General features: G+C 50.0%; 2 protein-coding genes across 4 annotated transcripts in view; one reads left to right on the forward strand and one right to left on the reverse strand.

The window, feature by feature from the left end:
• The window catches only part of LOC149432816 (uncharacterized), a 35,173-nt gene extending 25,293 nt beyond the window's left edge, over window positions 1–9,880 (reverse strand). Inside the window, exon 1 of the mRNA XM_089664913.1 lies at window positions 9,732–9,880. The gene's annotated coding sequence lies outside the window, so the exon portion shown is untranslated. The remainder of the gene's footprint in view (window positions 1–9,731) is intronic.
• Window positions 9,881–11,631: 1,751 nt separating this feature from the next.
• The window catches only part of LOC149432817 (endogenous murine leukemia virus Env polyprotein from Emv-2 locus-like), a 31,914-nt gene continuing 25,586 nt past the window's right edge, over window positions 11,632–17,959 (forward strand). Inside the window, exon 1 of one of the 3 annotated variants that reach the window (XR_016308963.1) lies at window positions 11,632–11,752. The gene's annotated coding sequence lies outside the window, so the exon portion shown is untranslated. The other 2 variants (XM_089664914.1, XM_089664915.1) reach the window with 2 other exon arrangements.

Raw genomic sequence — 17,959 nt, forward strand, 5'->3', positions numbered from 1 at the left:
CTTCATACATTAAGATTCATTAATACATTTTTCAAAAAATTGGAAAAAAAAAAGTTTGTTTCTATTTTAAAATTTAGCAAACATGTAATTGTTCTACTTCACTGATGTGCGTTGATGAGGCGGCACTGATAGGTGGCACTGATAGGTGACACTGATGAGCTGGCACTGATAGGCAGCACTGATGATGGGTACTGATAGTCGGCACTCATAGGCAGCACTGCTGGGCACTGACTGGCGGCACTGCTGGGCAAAGGTGGGTGACACTGCTGGGCACTTGTGGGTGGCACTGGTAGGTGGCTCTGCTGGGCACCGATCCTCAAGGCACTGATCATCAATGATCGATGCCGATCCCTCCTCTGACAACTGCCAGCAGTACTTTCCTCATGCTCTGACAGGGTGAGGAAAGTGCAGTCAAGACCCGGCAATTGCATTTCCTGATGACCAGCGTGTCATAGGACACGGCAATCACGGAGATCACGGGGGGCATGCAGGAGAGCGCGTTCTGGGAGGACATCATAGGACGGCCTACCAGGACTGGCCAGCCACAGTGCAGACGTCATTTGGCTACCTGCGGTCATCAACTAGTTAAAGCAGCACTTCCCCTTTTGGGTGGAGCTCTACTTTAACTTCAGCAAGAGATAACAGTGCTATAGTATCAAGGGAGGAGTGAATGTAGGGAGTGAAACATGTTATATACTCTATAGTATCATTTCTGGTACTCTCACAGTGGGAGTATAGATACCATACACATCCCTCCTCAGCTTCTCACCCCTCCCCCATACACATCCCTCCCCAGCTTCTCACCCCTCCCCCATACACATCCCTCCCCAGCTTCTCACCCCTCCCCCATACACATCCCTCCTCAGCTTATCACCCCTCCCCCATACACATCCCTCCTCAGCTTCTCGCCCCTCCCCCATACACATCCCCCCTCAGCTTCTCACCCCTCCCCCATACACATCCCTCCTCAGCTTCTCACCCCTCCCCCATACACATCCCTCCTCAGCTTCTCGCCTCTCCCCCATACACATCCCCCCTCAGCTTCTCGCCCCTCCCCCATACACATCCCTCCTCAGCTTCTCACCCCTCCCCCATACACATCCCTCCTCAGCTTCTCACCCCTCCCCCATACACATCCCTCCTCAGCTTCTCACCCCTCCCCCATACACATCCCTCCTCAGCTTCTCACCCCTCCCCCATACACATCCCTCCCCAGCTTCTCACCCCTCCCCCATACACATCCCTCCTCAGCTTCTCGCCCCTCCCCCATACACATCCCTCCTCAGCTTCTCGCCCCTCCCCCATACACATCCCTCCCCAGCTTCTAGCCCCTCCCCCATACACATCCCTCCTCAGCTTCTCACCCCTCCCCCATACACATCCCTCCTCAGCTTCTCGCCTTTCCCCCATACACATCCCTCCCCAGCTTCTCACCCCTCCCCCATACACATCCCTCCCCAGCTTCTCGCCCCTCCCCCATACACATCCCTCCTCAGCTTCTCGCCCCTCCCCCATACACATCCCTCCTCAGCTTCTCGCCCCTCCCCCATACACATCCCTCCTCAGCTTCTCGCCCCTCCCCCATACACATCCCTCCTCAGCTTCTCGCCCCTCCCCCGTACACATCCCTCCTCAGCTTCTCGCCCCTCCCCTGCTTCTCACCCCTTCCCCATACACATCCCTCCCCAGATTATTATTATACAGTATTTATAAAGCGCCAATAGTTGGCTCAGCGCAGTACATTACAAAGGGGGACAGAACATGTGACAGAACAATACCAATACAATGCAAAACATGAGGGGATTGAGGGCCCTGCTCTTTCGAGCTTACAATCTAGGAGGGGGGGGAGTGGTGGCACAGGAGGAGATAGCTGTGGGGGATGGAGTAGTAGGAAGAGTGGAGGAGGTCAGCAGGTTAGCAGGGGGTGGGGTAAGCTTCCCTGAAGAGATGGGTTTTCAGGGTGCGCCTAAAGGAGAGGAGAGTAGGTGATAATCTGATGGGTTGGGGCAGGGAGTTCCAGAGGATGGGTGACACCCTGGAGAAGTCCTGGAGGCGAGCATGGGAGGAGGAGACCAGGGAACTAGAGAGAAGGAGGTCTTGTGAGGAGCGGAGTGTGCGTGATGGGCGGTACTTGGATATTAGGTCAGTGATGTAGTTCGGGGCAGTATGGTGGACAGCTTTGTACATCAGTGTTAGGATTTTGAATTTGATCCATTGTGCAATCGGAAGCCAGTGGAGGGATTGGCAGAGGGGGGTGGAGGCAAGTGGAGGGATTGGCAGAGGGGGGTGGTGGAGATGGAGCGGTTGGTAAGGTTGATGAGTCTGGCAGCCGTATTCAAGATCGACTGGAGAGGGGATAGCCTGTGGTGAGGCAGGCCAGTGAGGAGGGAGTTGCAGTAGTCGAGTCGTGATATGATGAGGGAGTGGATGAGCTGTTTAGTGGTTTCTGGGGTTAGGAACGTGCGTATTTTGGCGATGTTGCGGAGGTGGAGTCTGCATTTTGCGGAGGTGGAGTCTGCATGTTGCGGAGGTGGAGTCTGCATGTTGCGGAGGCGGAGTCTGCTCGAGTTTGTTAAAGATTGGACTTGGGGCTGGAAGGATAGGTTGGAGTCCAGAATGACACCAAGTACTCTGGCCTGCGGGGCGGGTTTGATGGTGGCGTTGTTGGATGTGATGAAGAAGTCAATGGGGGGGTGGTGTCCGGGCTGGGGGGAAGACAAGAAACTCGGTTTTGGAGAGGTTCAGTTTAAGGAAATGGAGCGACTTCCAGGCTGATATGTCGCTCAGTAGGTGTGTGATTCAGGCGGAGACCGAGGGGGTGAGGTGGGGGGTTGAGAGATAGATTTGTGTGTTGTCGGCATAGAGGTGGTAGTTGAAGCCGTGAGAGTGTATGAGTTGGCCAAGGGAGGAGGTGTAGATGGAGAAGAGAAGGAGCCCGAGGACAGAGCCTTGAGGGACCCCAACAGAGAGGGGAAGTGAGGGGGAGGTGGTAGCATTATAGGAAACGCTGAAAGAGCGTTGTGACAGATAGGATGAGAGCCAGGAGATAGCAGAATCTCTGAGGCAGAGGGAGTGTAGTTTTTTGAGGAGGAGGGGGTGGTGGACTGTGTCGAAGGCCGCAGAGAGGTCAAGGAGTAGGAGCACTGAATAATGGCCATTAGCTTTGGCGGTTAGCAGGTCGTTGGAGAGTTTGAGTAAGGCAGTTTCGGTGGAGTGTAGGGGACGGAAGACGGACTGTAGGGGATCGAGGAGGTTGTTGTCGTTGAGGTGAGAGCATAGGCGGGTGTAGACTAGGCGCTCGAGGAGTTTAGATGTAAATGGGAGCAGGGAGATGGGTCTGAGGTTGTTTGGGTCATTGGGGTCCAGGGAGGGCTTTTTAAGTAGGGGGGTGATGTGTGCATGTTTCAGAGGGGAGGGGAAAGTGCCGGAGGAGAGGGAGAGATTAAAGATGTGGGTGAGGAAGCGTAGGATGGAGGGGGAGGGAGGTCGTAGGAGTTGTGAGGGGATAGGGTCGAGGGGGCAGGTGGTGAGGCGGGCATCAGAGAGGATCTTGGAGGCTTCCTCGATGGTAATAAGGTCAAAGGTGCAGAGTGTTAGGGGGGCTTCAGTATGAGGAATGTAGGGTGGGGTGGAAGTGGGGGTCAGAGCAGTGGTGGGGCCATGGGAGAGGGGTGATGAGGGGGTAGTTGAGTGAGGGGGAAGGGGGTTGGAGGGAGTTTGAGCAGCGACATAGTCCCTGCGGGTTATGTCGAGGGGGAGGGGGGATGAGGGGGTAGCTGTTTGAGAGGGGACGGGTTGAGAGAGAGCGTGAGTTGCGGCGATGTCCTTGCGAATTGTGTCAATCTTGTTTTTGAAGTGATTGGCAATCTCAAGGGCAGTGAGTGAGGTGCTGGGTGGAGGTGGGGGTGGCGAGAGTAGAGAGTTGAAGGTGGAGAAGAGTCGGCAAGGATTGGAGGAGAAGGCCTTGATGAGGATCAGGAAGAAGGCTTGTTTGGCTGCGTGGAGGGAGGAGGTGTAGGTGTGGAAGGCAGATTTGTAGCAGGTGAAGGCTTGTTGGGATTTGGTTTTGCGCCATAGTCGCTCCAGGGCACGACTGTGTCGTTTGAGGGTTTTGGTGTGATCAGTCTGCCAGGGCTGGAGCAGTCGGGGTCTGACGTTGCGTGTGGTTAAAGGCGCTAGTGAGTCAAGGGCTGTTGACAGCGCATTGTTGTAGGCAGTCATAGCCAAGTCGGGGCAGGACAGGGGGAGGATGCTGTCGTGGAGTTGATCAGCTGCAGAGTGGAGGGGGGCAGGGTTAAGGTTGCGGAGTTTACGGCTGGTAGTAGTGTGACATTTGGAGGGGTAGGCGTTGGAGGACGAGGAGATAGGGAAGGTGATCAGGTTGTGGTCAGAGAGAGGGAAGGGGGTGTTAGTGAGGTTGTGGGGAGCGCAGCGGTTGGAGAAGACGAGATCAAGGATATTACCGTTGGAGTGGGTGGTGGATTGTATGCACTGTGCAAGTGTAAGGGAGGAGGTTAAGTGGTGGAGATGGGATGTGGCCGGGTTGTCGAGGTTGACAGGGATGTTGAAATCCCCAAGGATGATGGTGGGTAGCTCAGAGGAGAGGAAGAAGGGTAGCCAGGAGGAAAAGTCATCCAGGAAGCGGGGTATGGATCCAGGAGGCCGGTACATCACAGCAATCTTCAGGGGGGTTGGGGAGAATAGTCGGACGCAGTGGGCCTCGAAGGAGGAGAAGGATAGGGAGGGGGGGTTTGGGAGAACTCGGAAGGTGCTCTGCGGTGACAGGAGCAGACCAACCCCACCACCTTTACGACCGTTAGGCCTGGGTGAGTGGGTCCAGGTGAGACCTCCATAGGAGAGTGCAGCAGGGGAGGTAGAGTCAGTGGGCTGGATCCAGGTTTCTGTGATCACTAGGAGGTTGAGAGAGCGGGAAACAAAGAGGTCGTGGATAGCGGTGAGCTTGTTGTACACCGATCGGGCGTTCAGGAGTGCACATGAAAATGGGGGGGTGGTTTTAGGGAGCAGGGGGACAGATACTAAGTTGTGGTGGTTGGGGCAGGACGTGGAGGCGGGAGGGTGTTGTGCGGGTGAGGGAGGTGGTGGAGGGCCAGGATTGGGGGAGATGTCCCCCGCGGTTAGGAGGAGGAGAAGGGTGAGAAAGGTGGCATGGGAGCGGGATGTGCAGGAGCGTGAGAAACTACTAGTGGAGGTGTTCGGGTCAGTGGGAGAGTGGAGTAATAGGAGGAGGTGGTGGGTGCCGTAGAGGGGTGAGGGAAGCAGTGAGGACACAATATACAAATGTTTGGGAGGAGCAGAGGGATATAGTGAATGGATTTTGGGAACGGAGGAGAGGAAAATGAGGAGTGGAAGAGGCATTGTGGGGAGGTGATGAGAGCAGTAGCAGGGAGATGACAGCAATGAGGGGGAGATGTAGGGAGATTCTCACCCCTCCCCCATACACATCCCTCCCCAGCTTCTCACCCCTCCCCCATACACAACCCTCCTCAGCTTCTCACCCCTCCCCCATACACATCCCTCCTCAGCTTCTCACCCCTCCCCCATACACATCCCTCCTCAGCTTCTCACCCCTCCCCTATACACATCCCCCCCAGCTTCTCACCCCTCCCCCATACACATCCCTCCTCAGCTTCTCAAACCTCTCTCATACACATCCCTCCCCAGCTTCTCACCCCTCCCCCATACACATCCCTCCTCAGCTTCTCACCCCTCCCCCATACACATCCCTCCTCAGCTTCTCACCCCTCCCCCATACACATCCCTCCTCAGCTTCTCACCCCTCCCCCATACACATCCCTCCTCAGCTTCTCACCCCTCCCCCATACACATCCCTCCTCAGCTTCTCACCCCTCCCCCATACACATCCCTCCTCAGCTTCTCACCCCTCCCCTATACACATCCTTCCCAGCTTCTCACCCCTCCCCTATACACATCCCCCCCAGCTTCTCAAACCTCTCTCATACACATCCCTCCCAGCTTCTCACCCCTCCACCATATATATATCCCTTCCCAGCTTCTCACCCCCTCCCCCATACACCCCTTCTGAGCTTCTCACCCCTCCCCCATACACATCCCTCCCTAACTTCTCACCCTTCCCCCATATATATATCTTCCTTAGCTTCTTGCTCCTCCCCCATACACAGCTGTAACGGAACTGACCCAGACTGCGCTTGAGTACTTCTGTTAGAATACCACTTCCCCGTCCGAACACCGACCACAGACACCACAGCCGCCCATACAAGACTAGACGACACCAGTCCTGAAGTAAACCAGGAGGTAGACTACTTTATTTGAACACAGATACAAGATATATACACTCAGGGGACAATCCCCCCTCCCTGCATAATGACCCTGGGGCGGGGCAATCTACATTTATTATGTGATAGGTTAGTGTAGCGCTACAAACATAACAGCATAATAAAAAACATATAATAATAGACACAATATGAATGGCACACATCTCATAGTGCAATAAGGGGACCATGTGATGATAAAACAGAATAGATGTGAACATATGTGGCCCAAGCCCCACTCAGTAATGTGAGAAGTGAGTACTATATAGGTATGATAAGTGAGTACACAAAGAAAATGCAATAAAGGTGATCACACGATAAACTTCAAGTGATGGTCGTCACGATCCTGACGAAGTCACATGACGGTGACGCAACGCATAGATACGCGGTGACGCAGCATCCGGTCCGCGGTGACGTACTTCCGGTACGGCCGCCATCTTAGCCTACCTTGAATGTGAATAGGAAACCCATGCAGTACACCCATACATCCCTATGGAATGGTGGCTTCTTATACACCATGTGAGTTTACAACTTTACTTTTTTAATAAAAGCACCTATTGTATGGCTTTATATGCTCTGAGAGATTCTTCCTGTGCTTTTATCACCCGGTTGAGAGGTTTATCCTGCTGAGACCAGGAGCCAGTGTACCCTGATTACTTACCTTACCGGATGAGATGTCCATGGGAGACTTGCTGGTGATTTCTGCAATTTTGGATCAAGATCCTGAGTGATCTTAAAGCCGTACAGGCCCTTTGGGCTGCTGAGTGGAGGTGAGGGGGCAATTTAGCCACAGGAGGAGAGTCACTCACCATCACTGGACGTTTATCGTGTGATCACCTTTATTGCATTTTCTACTGCTTTGAGCTTGAGCACCACCTTATAGCCTAATGAACGTTTATACAGCGATGTGACTCCACTTGAAGCTTACTGTGTTCTCACCTACATTGTGTTCTAACTGTCTTCAGCTGAGCGCCATCATATCGTGTGATGTACTTTGTGTACTCACTTATCATACCTATATAGGACACACTTCTCACATTACTGAGTGGGGCTTGGGCCACATATGTTCACATCTATTCTGTTTTATCATCACATGGTCACCTTATTGCACTATGAGATGTGTGCCATTCATATTGTGTCTATTATTATATGTTTTTTATTATGCTGTTATGTTTGTAGCGCTGCACTAACCTATCACATGATATTGATCTTTTGACTGTTGGGTACCAGTTTGAGTGCTAGCCGCTTAGTATTTGAGGGACTCCATTGAGCGCAGGAGGATTATATATACAGTATTGAATCTACATTTATTAACAGGAGACACAAAAGGTATTCAAACTTCACACCAGCAGACAGTCCCATCAGGAGGGAGGGCCGCTGAAGACCCCCCCCCCCACCAACCAATACACACAAACACATACATCCCATAATAGTTTGCTCCCAAGCCAGACAAACAATAGAACAATGAGATGCAACCACATGGCATTAAACAATGAACAACCTCCCACCCCCCCTAGACATGTCTACACAATATCAGGACATCTCACCCTGCACCCCTAACAGGCACAGGGTGACTTACACATAAGAGGGATATGGGGAGCTGAGACAGGGGTCTCCCCACCTCTCCAAAGTAAGCTGGGTTCCATGGGCCCCCCACCCAAAGTGACTCCCATCACATATCTCCCCTTTTGGCAGGGGACCCCAAACAGGTTGACTCTGAAGTTAGTCTGTACTTCCAGTCCCCCAATGCCAGCACCGACACAGTACCCCAAACAAATTGTCCCAAACATAGCAATACTCACTCAGCCAACCTCTGCCTCTCTCGTAGAACATACCCGCCGCTGGGGAGAAGTACGGACTGGTCCTTCTCCCTGAAGTCCTCTCAGCCACTGGAGAGAAGACAGGGTGGCTGGGCCAACTGCATCATGCTGTGGGGGATCTGGGCCGACTGCCCAGCATCCCTGGGGTATCCAGGTGGTGACTGTATTCTCATCCACTCTGACTTGATGGACATCCCCCAGTGTTCGCAAAGTAAGGCTGACATCCTCCTGTCCCAGTGCCAGACCCTTTTCTGGGGTTGTGTCAGTGGAGACCAAAGTCCCATCCATGGACATCAGCTCATGCAGTTGTGAGGTGCCGATTGCATCCTCTTCCTGTAGCTCCTGCGGTGCTGATTGTTGTGGGCAGAGGTCAACCACGCCATGTCCTGATGACAGCTCTTCTGCTGGAGGCGCGATGGCTGGTTCCTCCTCTGCAGAAAAGTCAATCAAATCCCCAGTCTCTGGAACTGGTATCTGGGAATAGGCATTTGCCATCTCCTGTCCGTGGAACCCAGAAGATGTTACCAGTGCTGGGCAGAGGCTAGCAGAGCTCTGCCCTTTAGTCAGCACTTCAGGTTTGGGGACGGCAATCTGTGGAATTTCCACTGCCGATTCTTGGGCATGCTGCTGAACATGTTTTAGCAGTTGCCTGTATGCCCTTTCCAGATCCTGTTCTTTCATCAGTAGGTATTCCAGTTCTGGTTCAAGCTCTGAGACCCCTGTGAGACCGAACATAGCCTCTCTGTCTTCTTGCAGGTCCTCCAGGGTAGGTTCTCCTTCATTGCCAAACACAAAATGATTTGTAAGGCTCTCCCACAGCAATCCAGGACCACCAAAGTCCTATCCCTCTGGAGAGCATTCTGTTGTCACTCCTAAATATTTCTGCTTTTCATGCCATTGCAGAGACCAATATCGGTTGTCCAGCTCTATCTCCTGCTGGACCAGCCTGTCCAATTCAGTCACCCATTGCTCCTGGGGTCGCTCTCCCAGGAATGGCATCCGTAACTTCCGATGGTCCCTGGCCCATTCCCCTGTGCTTGGATAGCATTTGCCCTTGTCCATACCAGCAACCTGGAGGGCTCCACTCTAAAGCACCACCTGAATCCGCTGTCTGAGCTCCAGGTACTCATCCACAGACACAGTCCTGGGGTATTCTGCAAGAACGATCCGCAGCAGCCCCGGGAACTCTGATGCCAGGTCCACATCTCCACTGGGGTGACCGACATCTACTTTCCTGATCTTGAATCCCGGTAGTGGTTTGGACGTGTTCACAGCCAGGAAGCACAACCTTGCCACCAATGTAATGGAACCGACCCAGACTGTGCTTGAGGACTTCCGTTAGACTACCGCTTCCCTGTCCGAACACCGACCACAGACACCACAGCCAACCATACAAGACTAGACGACACCAGTCCTGAAGTAAACCAGGAGGTAGACTAGTTGATTTGAACAAATATACACTCGGGACAATCCCCCCCCTCCTTGTATAATGACACAGGGCGGGGCAACCTACATTTAGTAACAAGAGACACCAGAATATTGATCTGTCTATAGCAGGGACAGGAGGCGGGACCAGGAATAGGAGATCCACCTGACTTACCCGTGTGCTCTGACATGGAGAAGATCCCATGCTGGCCCTATGGTGGCCGTGTGTTCAGGATGGAGACCGACAATCACAGGATCGTCTGGAAGCCGATCTAAAATGGCTGAAAGGAGGAAAGTGTTCCCGGGACAGGAAGTGACACAGACAGGAAGTGACTCCAGACAGATTTATACAGAGGCTGCAGCATGGAGAGCAGACACTAGATGGTGCTGATCCACAAATAGCTGAATAGCATAAAACAGGGGAAAAAACTGAAAAACAAAAGACGATGGCGGCTCCTAAACTTCTATTGTCAATGTATGCACAGTTATCACATTACAGTGGATTAGATCTCCCTCCATTTTGTTGTAGCCCGCCTGTCCTTCCTCCGGCGGCCATTTTCCCTTAGTCTAATACAATATTCGTACAGTTATCACATTGCAGTGGATTAGATCTCCCTCCATTTTGTTGTAGCCCGCCTGTCCCTCCTCCGGCGGCCATTTTCCCTTAGTCTGATATGAATGCTGGCACATTTTGTCCCCTGATATTAGACATTAGCCGGGTGATTGTATACACACAGCGGGCAGATCTCAATCAATGTCACCCACTAGTCTATACTGTCACGGGGTTGGCCAGCCAATCATGTGGCTCCTATTCTGTCCTTTTCCCATAAACATGGAGCGGGAGACATTTTGGTGAAATTTATAACTAACTTTGAGGTTACTTTATATATTTTATAGCTGAAAGTACAAAATATTGTTTTTCTTCAAAATTTTTGGTCTTTTTTTGTTTATGGCGTGAAAAATAAAAAGCGCGCAGGTGATGACATCCCATCGACAGAAAGCTCTATTTGTGTGAAGAAAGGACGGATATTTAGTTTGGGTGCAGCGTTGCACGACAGCACAATTGTCAGTTACATAAAGAGGCGTGGCCATGAAGGGGTGTACATCCTGCGTAGGGGGAGGGGATAAGGACACAAATTGGCGCTTTATTCTCATGGAGATCACATGGTTATTACTAGGAGGAGACGGAAACATTTGCTGGGTATTGGAGCTTTTGTGAGATGGATGGATTGGATGGCGACTGATTTGTATGGAGACATAATATAGAGCGGGAGGAATCCATGGTGTATTGTCACATGTATGAATGCAGGATTGGGGTACTATCCGTGTATTAGGGGGACCAATGACACCTTGGCTAGTATTGTAGATGAATCTGGGGGCGTCGGGGGCAATCTTCTTATGTTTATGGCCCTTTAGGGCAGATGTGATTTCTATGTATTTTATGGGAGATTTTCTCTCTATATTGGGAGTTTCCATCTTGTTGTATCATGAATGTAGTATGGAAGATGAGTCCTATGTACTAGGAATGGTCATTGGAAGGACAGAATAGGAGCCACATGATTGGCTGGCCAACCCCGTGACAGTATAGACTAGTGGGTGGCATTGATTGAGATCTGCCCGCTGTGTGTATACAATCACCCGGCTAATGTCTAATATCAGGGGACAAAATGTGCCAGCATTCATATCAGACTAAGGGAAAATGGCCGCCGGAGGAGGGACAGGCGGGCTACAACAAAATGGAGGGAGATCTAATCCACTGTAATGTGATAACTGTATGAATATTGTATTAGACTAAGGGAAAATGGCCGCCGGAGGAAGGACAGGCGGGCTACAACAAAATGGAGGGAGATCTAATCCACTGTAATGTGATAACTGTGCATACATTGACAATAGAAGTTTAGGAGCCGCCATCGTCTTTTGTTTTTCAGTTTTTTCCCGTTTTATGCTATTCAGCTATTTGTGGATCAGCACCATCTAGTGTCTGCTCTCCATGCTGCAGCCTCTGTATAAATCTGTCTGGAGTCACTTCCTGTCTGTGTCACTTCCTGTCTGTGTCACTTCCTGTCCCGGGAACACTTTCCTCCTCTCAGCCATTTTAGATCGGCTTCCAGACGATCCTGTGATTGTCGGTCTCCATCCTGAACACACGGCCACCATAGGGCCAGCATGGGATCTTCTCCATGTCAGAGCACACGGGTAAGTCAGGTGGATCTCCTATTCCTGGTCCCGCCTCCTGTCCCTGCTATAGACAGATCAATATGCTGGTGTCTCTTGTTACTAAATGTAGATTGCCCCGCCCTGTGTCATTATACAAGGAGGGGGGGGATTGTCCCGAGTGTATATTTGTTCAAATCAACTAGTCTACCTCCTGGTTTACTTCAGGACTGGTGTCTAGTCTTGTATGGTCGGCTGTGGTGTCTGTGGTCGGTGTTCGGACAGGGAAGCGGTAGTCTAACGGAAGTCCTCAAGCACAGTCTGGGTCGGTTCCATTACATTGGTGGCAAGGTTGTGCTTCCTGGCTGTGAACATGTCCAAACCACTACCGGGATTCAAGATCAGGAAAGTAGATGTCGGTCACCCCAGTGGAGATGTGGACCTGGCATCAGAGTTCCCGGGGTTGCTGCGGATCGTTCTTGCAGAATACCCCAGGACTGTGTCTGTGGATGAGTACCTGGAGCTCAGACAGCGGATTCAGGTGGTGCTTTAGAGTGGAGCCCTCCAGGTTGCTGGTATGTACAAGGGCAAATGCTATCCAAGCACAGGGGAATGGGCCAGGGACCATAGGAAGTTACGGATGCCATTCCTGGGAGAGCGACCCCAGGAGCAATGGGTGACTGAATTGGACAGGCTGGTCCAGCAGGAGATAGAGCTGGACAACCGATATCGGTCTCTGCAATGGCATGAAAAGCAGAAATATTTAGGAGTGACAACAGAATGCTCTCCAGAGGGATAGGGACTTTGCTGGTCCTGGATTGCTGTGGGAGAGCCTTACAAATCATTTTGTGTTTGGCAATGAAGGAGAACCTACCCTGGAGGACCTGCAAGAAGACAGAGAGGCTATGTTCGGTCTCACAGGAGTCTCAGAGCTTGAACCAGATCTGGAATACCTACTGATGAAAGAACAGGATCTGGAAAGGGCATACAGGCAACTGCTAAAACATGTTCAGCAGCATGCCCAAGAATCGGCAGTGGAAATTCCAGAGATTGCTGTCCCCAAACTTGAAGTGCTGACTAAAGGGCAGAGCTCTGCTAGCCGCTGCCCAGCACTGGTAACATCTTCTGGGTTCCACGGACAGGAGATGGCAAATGCCTATTCCCAGATACCAGTTCCAGAGACTGGGGATTTGATTGACGTTTCTGCGGAGGAGGAACCAGCCATCGCGCCTCCAGCAGAAGAGCTGTCATCAGGACATGGCGTGGTTGACCTCTGCCCACAACAATCAGCACTGCAGGAGCTATAGGAAGAGGATGCAATCGGCACCTCACAAATGCATGAACTGATGTCCGTGGATGGGACTTTGGTCTCCACTGACACAACCCCAGAAAAGGGTCTGGCACTGGGACAGGAGGATGTCAGCCTTACTTTGCGAACACTGGGGGATGTCCATCAAGTCAGAGTGGATGAGAATACAGTCACCACCTGGATACCCCAGGGATGCTGGGCAGTCGGCCCAGATCCCCCACAGCATGATGGAGTCGGCCCAGCCACCCTGTCTTCTCTCCAGTGGCTGAGAGGACTTCAGGGAGAAGGACCAGTCCCGTACTTCTCCCCAGTGGCAGATATGTTCTACAAGAGAGGCAGAGGTTGGCTGAGTGAGTATTGCTATGTTTGGGACAATTTGTTTGGGGTACTGTGTGGGTGCTGGCATTGGGGGACTGGAAGTACAGACTAACTTCAGAGTCAACCTGTTTGGGGTCCCCTGCCAAAAGGGGAGATATGTGATGGGAGTCACTTTGGGTGGGGGGCCCATGGAACCCAGCTTACTTTGGAGAGGTGGGGAGACCCCTGTCTCAGCTCCCCATATCCCTCTTATGTGTAAGTCACCCTGTGCCTGTTAGGGGTGCAGGGTGAGATGTCCTGATATTGTGTAGACATGTCTAGGGGGGGTGGGAGGTTGTTCATTGTTTAATGCCATGTGGTTGCATCTCATTGTTCTATTGTTTGTCTGGCTTGGGAGCAAACTATTATGGGATGTATGTGTTTGTGTGTATTGGTTGGTGGGGGGGGGGTCTTCAGCGGCCCTCCCTCCTGATGGGACGGTCTGCTGGTGTGAAGTTTGAATACCTTTTGTGTCTCCTGTTAATAAATGTAGATTCAATAATGTATATATAATCCTCCTGCGCTCAATGGAGTCCCTCAAATACTAAGCGGCTAGCACTCAAACTGGTACCCAACAGTCAAAAGATCAATATCATGTGATAGGTTAGTGCAGCGCTACAAGCATAAGAGCATAATAAAAAACATATAATAATACACACAATCTGAATGGCACACATCTCATAGTGCAATAAGGTGACCATGTGATGATAAAACAGAATAGATGTGAACATATGTGGCCCAAGCCCCACTCAGTAATGTGAGAAGTGAGTACTATATAGGTATGATAAGTGAGTACACAAAGTACATCACACGATATGATGGCGCTCAGCTGAAGACAGTTAGAACACAATGTAGGTGAGAACACAGTAAGCTTCAAGTGGAGTCACATCGCTGTATAAACGTTCATTAGGCTATAAGGTGGTGCTCAAGCTCAAAGCAGTAGAAAATGCAATAAAGGTGATCACACGATAAACGTCAAGTGATGGTGAGTGACTCTCCTCCTGTGGCTACATTGCCCCCTCACCTCCACTCAGCAGCCCAAAGGGCCTGTACGGCTTTAAGATCACTCAGGATCTTGATCCAAAATTGCAGAAATCACCAGCAAGTCTCCCATGGACATCTCATGCGGTAAGGTAAGTAATCAGGGTACACTGGCTCCTGGTCTCAGCAGGATAAACCTCTCAACCGGGTGATAAAAGCACAGGAAGAATCTCTCAGAGCATATAAAGCCATACAATAGGTGCTTTTATTAAAAAAGTCAAGTTGTAAACTCACATGCTGTATAAGAAGCCACCATTCCATAGGGATGTATGGGTGTACTGCATGGGTTTCCTATTCACATTCAAGGTAGGCTAAGATGGCGGCCGTACCGGAAGTACGTCACCGCGGACCGGATGCTGCGTCACCACGTATCTATGCGTTGCGTCATGTGACTTCGTCAGGATCGTGACGACCATCACTTGAAGTTTATCATGTGATCACCTTTATTGCATTTTCTTTGTGTACTCACTTATCATCCCTATATAGTACTCACTTCTCACATTACTGAGTGGGGCTTGGGCCACATATGTTCACATCTATTCTGTTTTATCATCACATGGTCACCTTATTGCACTATGAGATGTGTGCCATTCATATTGTGTCTATTATTATATGTTTTTTATTATGCTGTTATGTTTGTAGCGCTGCACTAACCTATCACATAATAAATGTAGATTGCCCCGCCCAGGGTCATTATGCAGGGAGGGGGGATTGTCCGCGGGGTGCATATATCTTGTATCTGTGTTCAAATAAAGTAGTCTACCTCCTGGTTTACTTCAGGACTGGTGTCTAGTCTTGTATGGTCGGCTGTGGTGTCTGTGGTCGGTGTTCGGACGGGGAAGTGGTATTCTAACAGAAGTAGTCAAGCGCAGTCTGGGTCAGTTCCGTTACAGCTGTGTATGGGGGAGGGGCAAGAAGCTAAGGAAGATATATATGGGGGAGGGGTGAGAAGCTAGGGAAGGGTGAGAAGTTAGGGAGGGATGTGTATGGGGGAGGGGTGAAAAGCTCAGAAGGGGTGTATGGGGGAGGGGTGAGAAGCTGGCAAGGGATATTGTCATGGAAATTTTGTATTGTTGGTCGAACTTTAAATGTGTCATGTATTCGTGTTATTCATATGTCTCTCGTGTGGCTTAATTAAAGCTCTGAAGGCTGCAATTGGGCCATGCGCATGTACAATGTATGTATTACAGTACTCGGCTTGGTAATGGATGAGATGGCAGATCTGCGCTTATAGACCGGCGTGTATACCACCACGGCATTCCATGCGAATGCCGCTGTCAGTAGACCGTGGGCCTGTATCCACATATCAGCAGCATGGTACCACGTGGGCTTCATAACGCAATGCGCAAGCGGTGTGAAATCCACGTGTAGGCTTATGCATATCTTACAACCCATTACCAACTTGAAACTGTATCTGGGATGGATGTGTTTTAATAAAGATCGTATCGGGCCCATCCAGGTACAGACTGATATTTTTAGAGAGTGCTTGTACAGAGAATGTACATACCAATAGAAGATAGTAGGACAGGAAATATGACCTCAGATGGCTCATAGGGGGGAAGGGGAGGAAGTCTGCTGACCTCAGAAGGTTCATGGGGGAGGGACCAGTGATAGATAATAGCAAAGGCTATGCTCCAATTGGAATGTACATCCTCTGTATAAGCAATCCCCATTGTATTGTTCGGTGGGAGGGATTGACTTTATTCATGTGGGGGGCATGTGTGTATTCTTAATAAAAACAGAGAGCTGAGCCTAAAATCAGCCCTTATGTGAGTTGCAACCAGCCTTAGAGTGTCGTGTGATCATTCCAGGGTAACGGAGCTCCATCACCCACAAATTCAACAGAACCAAAGTATTTGGATGGGCAGGAATCGTGTAGTTTAGCTGCAGTCGTGGTAAGCGAGATTCGCACAGCTTTATGGGGGATTTCTGCGCATCCAACTGCGAGTACTCACGGTAAGGAGAAATTCGTTAAAGCGAATTTCCAAGACAGTTTGGCGAGCCTGGTGGATACTAACGCGTATTCTTGCGTAGCTAACCTAGAACGAGGGGGGAATGGCCATCATGAACTAGCAAAAAGTATGCCGGCACATTTCAGGTCTCTCTGCCATTAAGAGGATCGCTTTTTGCGTGTTCGTGTGGCTGATTTCGCTCTCTGTTAGCTAACAAGAAATACCGCTTAACAAGGACCTCGTTTTTTGTCCTAAACTCTTGATTTGTGGGTGAAAAGACGAGGGTTTGTCTCTGCTGAGAGCAGCAGGGGGGGTGGGTTTTGGTTGGCTGGATTTGGTCAAGTTTAAAAATCTTCCAACCAAAAATTAAACGGGTATATGTTTTAGTGGGTAAAAGTTGTTGCATAGTGTTAGGTAAGTATTTGTGGGCTGTAGGTACTGTGGTGATTGCTTTACCCCCCCTCCACGTGAGGTAATTATTACAGTGCTGAAAGGTTTAGGTTAATTGTTAACTGTTGTAAGATCTCTGTGTGTATGTGATCTGTACAATGTTTTGTGGTATTACTGCTCCCAGCAAGCATGCAGCAGGGGGTCCTTTTTGTTACATGTGCATGTTAGTGTGATATGTTGGTGTTTTATGTCCGTTCTGTGATTGTGCCCAAATTGTGTTGTATGTGTGCTTCATATTGTTGTGTAATTGTCCAGTGTATGTTCTGTCCAAACGTCTGTTTTATGTAAGAGGCAATTTTGAGGCTAGAGGCTGCCGTGTGCTTCCCTGTGGGGGGCCATTCTAGCGTTACCATGTGCTTCCCTGTGGGGGGTCATTCTAGTATCTGCCATGTGCTCCTCTGTGGGGGGTCATTTTCTTGACTAAACCACATGGACTCCTTTTGTTTGGTGGCCATTTTGTTGACTACCATATGTGCAGTAATCTCTATGCAATGTGCATGAAGTTTCCTATATGCATTTGACCCATATTGTGTTTTTAATCCAAATTTTTTTACAGTTTCATTTGTTTGCTTTTAGCTTTAAATTTGCGTATTGCCAGCCAATTTAAAGTGTATTAAGCGAGTTTTCCCTTCACGTGTTCCACATTTAATGAGCGCGGTGTAGTCTGGGTTTTTGCACATAGATTTCTTGTATAGTGATTATGTTTTTCTTGTGTTTTTCCTGTTAAAAGTAGTTCCTTATTGTAAAGCGGGTTTTGTTTTAAGCTGCTGTGTCGCGTGTTTCACGTCCAGCAGACTTTTTGTGTAAACGGTTCTAGGTGGTTGCAGTAAAGATTGCGTGTATAACGTGGATCGTTTAGCGGTGCTGATAGGAGTGATTTTTGAGTCAGCAACAAGGTTACTTTTGGCGCAGTTTTTCGGTTTACCTCGGTGTAATTGTTTTACTGTGAAACGTCCCGTGTTTTTCATAAGGATCCACTTTGTCCTTTTTAACAGTTTTTCAGGTTGAAAAAGGGTTTTTCTGTGTGTATTAGGAAAGTTTTTTTTCTTTTTACACAAATTTCCTAAAGGTCAGTTAGCAGGTTTCTGCCCAACCAGTGACCCCTAAGTAACATCCAAGAACCCCTCTTTTTGTTTTGAC

The sequence above is a fragment of the Staurois parvus genome, unplaced genomic scaffold (genome assembly GCF_062004578.1).
Source record: "Staurois parvus isolate SC_StPar_1 unplaced genomic scaffold, SC_StPar_1.0 ptg002098l, whole genome shotgun sequence".
Classification (NCBI taxonomy): Eukaryota; Metazoa; Chordata; class Amphibia; order Anura; family Ranidae; genus Staurois; species Staurois parvus.